Raw genomic sequence first — 1,267 nt, 5'->3', positions numbered from 1 at the left:
TTCCGATACTTAACTGCTTGCTTTACTTTAATGGTGGCATATAGCACTGCTTACACAAGTCTTCATCTGTAGAAATACCTTTCATGGCCAAAAGAACACTAAATATTAAACAGGCACAGAAAGGGAATAATGCTACTTGAAGTCATGCAGCAGGTCAGTGCTAAAAATGAGACTGTTTCTCTGACATCTGATCTAATGCCTCCAATTGCTTAAATTCACCATCTCCGTAGACTTTACCAGGACTGAATATGAGTGAGGGCAGAGGAAGGCTAGTCCAAGCCAATAGTTAAAGTTTGAAAGTTTGGAGTAGATTGTGTTCCCGGGATGTTTTACGAACTTGGCCTGGAGAAAGGCCAAGATGTTTTTGTGCAGGCAGGTCAGCAGTTCCAATGTGCCCAAGACCTCACCAGGGCTTGTAGGTACTAAAAAATCTAATTTCAGAAACCAAACTAATCATTATATACACAGACTGGAGCTGTCAGGTCTGCAAAGCAGGCTGGTTCATCCCTGAAAGAAGGAGCACAAGAACCAGTGCTGCTGCGATGCAGCTACGTTACTTATAGGTTGATCTACACTCTGCACTGCAAAAGCAGCAGCGTGGGAGCAAAGGAAAGTGGGGAAAGAAAGACAAAGCGGGTAATAAAGATCCACAAATACTTCAGAATCAGATACTATATGATTTAAAGGAAGTGCTCCAGTTTGCAACTGGAACAATATAATACAGAATACACTCCTGAATGCTGGATGAAGATAATGATTATTTCAACTGCAGAGTCTGTTAATTACCGGAGAATGCCCTTGGGGCTGTGTCATCTTAAAATTGCCACTGTGAGAACAAAGTGCAGCTGGACTTTCTGAGACCCACACTGACATGGACTCAGTAGAAATACATGTGCCACACCTGGACCAGGTACAACCTGCTCCAAAAAACCCTCCCACAGCTAACTATTTTGAAGTGAGAGACCACAGTTCAAGCAGGTTCCCTGAAAGAGTAATTTATTTGATAATTCATCACAGATTGATGCTGAACAGTTTGAGATTGCAAAACATTCCTACATCTAATTAACTGCTATGTCAGAACCACTACATCTATTAACTGAGATATCAGGACTGACACAGCTGCTTTTCAGCTCTGAAGGTAAACGTGTGCCAAAAGATCGGTTTAAAGCATGAAGAACTATGCAACCTAGTGTGTGACACTGAACTGTGGTCTTTCAGATCATCCATAAATTCCTGTTGTTCTTGTACAAACGATATTCCTGGAACA

Source organism: Charadrius vociferus, unplaced genomic scaffold (genome assembly GCF_000708025.1).
Source record: "Charadrius vociferus isolate BGI_N301 unplaced genomic scaffold, ASM70802v2 scaffold244, whole genome shotgun sequence".
Lineage (NCBI taxonomy): Eukaryota > Metazoa > Chordata > Aves > Charadriiformes > Charadriidae > Charadrius > Charadrius vociferus.
This window is presented reverse-complemented; position numbering follows the sequence as displayed.